At 37.6% G+C, this 2,206-nt stretch overlaps 1 pseudogene; it reads right to left on the minus strand.

Moving 5' to 3' along the window:
* Positions 1-2,206, minus strand: part of LOC105533750 — a 136,287-nt pseudogene that overhangs the window by 74,528 nt on the left and 59,553 nt on the right.

Below are 2,206 nucleotides of genomic sequence, written 5' to 3' on the forward strand. Positions count from 1 at the left end.
TTGGTTCACTGCAACCTCTGCCTCCTCCGGGGTTCAACCAATTCTCTGCCTCAGCCTTCCAAGTAGCTGAGATTACAGGCGCCCAGCTAATTTTTTTGTAGTTTTAGTAGAGACAGGGTTTCACCATCTTGGCCAGGCTGGTCTTGAACTCCTGACCTCGTGATCCACCCGCCTCAGCCTCCCAAAGTGTAAGAATTACAGGTGTGAGCCATCGTGCCCGACCCAAAGAGCTTCTTAGTTGCATCATTACCACTGGATTAATAAATGGGCTTGCAATGAAGTGATGCTCATTAAAAATCTATTCTACTCTGTTGGCATGTGTAAATAATGAAAACCATAGAATAATGTCTGTGTTATAACATGAAAGGGGCCAACTATTATGAAGTAAAGCAGAGGGAATACTTTAAACATGCAGCACCAATTGAGCTGGGGTTATAATTTCATTCTTTGTAGGCTACTGGCAGCATGAGACTTCTTAGCAGAATTTCTCACTTCCAATATAGAATATTATTATTATAATCAGTATTTGTTATGCAGGAAGGAACACTGATGGAAAATCTTGGTATCATGAAATTTCATCAAAATTCTCCATTTACTCTGCTTTCCCAATTCAGTTTCTTGGTACTAGTTACGTAGCTGCTTTGGAAATAGGATATGGGCTCAGCTCACTTAAGCAATGATGAGCTTTATGACTAAAGCTCGCAGAAATGCTGCCAGGTAAAATTCTGCTCCACAGACAAAACAGCCAACATTTAGCTGGATTAGAAGCAGAACGTCCTGCTGTGAAGAGTAGGATTGGCCCTTAGCATGCTGTGTAGCTTGGCACCCAGAATGATTCCCAGGACAAAAGGAAAATCTATAGGTAGATATATACAGATACTATCTCAAACACCAAAAATAACATTTGTGAATGAATATAATAGAAAAACTCTTTCACATGTTGAGCCTTAAAATCTGTCAAACTAATCAACACAGTAAAATAATGTGAAATTATATTATTTCATAAAAATCATACCTTTAAGTAAACTTTATTCCCCATTTTGAAAATCTTTTAGGGCATAAATGTCACCATATTTAAAATTTTCTATGGAAACAACCAAGTACATCTTGCATTCAACTTAATTAATATACACAAAGGAATATAAATCATTGTATTGCAAAGACACATGCACCCATGTGTTCACTGCAGCACTGTTCACAATAGCAAAGACATGGAATTAACCCAGATGCCCATCAGTGACAGACTGGATGAAGAAATGTGGTACATATACACCATGGAATACTATGCAGCCATAAAAAGGAATGAGATCAGGTCCTTTGCAGGGACATGGATGGAGCTGGAGGCCATTATCCTCAGCAACAGGAACAGAAAACCAAACACCACATTTTCTCACTTATAAGCGGTTGCTGAACAATGAGAATACATGGACACAGGGAGGGCAACAACACACACTGGGGCCTGCTGGGGGATGGGGTGGGGAGAGCATTAGGAAAAATAGCTAATGCATGCTGGGCTTAATACCTAGGTGATGGGTTGATAGGTGCAAAAACCACCATGGCATACATTTACCTATGTAACAAACCTGTACATCCTGCACATGTACCCCAGAACTTAAAATAAAAATAAAAATCAATTTAAAAAATCTTCTTACCTGTGTAAAAAGAATAAACTGAGCAAATTGCCAGGGAAGCATAAAAGCCACATTGGAAAGACAGAGTGCAACAAAGGGGCTTCTATCATTGCTCGAGGTCCTTAATAGAGAGAATTGATACCAATAAGTTTCACCCTGAAAATAGTCTGTCCCTAAAAAGAAAGACTAATTGCAAAATGATAAAATCTAAATTATTACATTACCTTTACTATTAATACAACAAAATATATAGTTAACTTTTTAAAGTATACTAAAAATAAATTGAAATACTACAGGGCTTGCATGAAGCAATCAAAATTAGACTTATAAAAATAACGTTGTAATTTGCCATTAAATATTTTAAATACAAAAGCTCATCTTCCTCTACATCTGCATGACATTAGAAATTTAATACTCCAGCAAGGAGGTCAGAAAATAGGACGCGGCGCTGCCCCTGCACACCTCAACATGCTTCTCCTGTATGTGCAGCAACAACTTTTACATACCACCACTTTTATGTTTCAAAAAACATTGAAGAGAAATGTAAGTGCTAACAAAGTAATAAGTTTACAACT

The sequence above is a fragment of the Mandrillus leucophaeus genome, unplaced genomic scaffold, assembly GCF_000951045.1.
Source record: "Mandrillus leucophaeus isolate KB7577 unplaced genomic scaffold, Mleu.le_1.0 Scaffold128, whole genome shotgun sequence".
NCBI lineage: Eukaryota > Metazoa > Chordata > Mammalia > Primates > Cercopithecidae > Mandrillus > Mandrillus leucophaeus.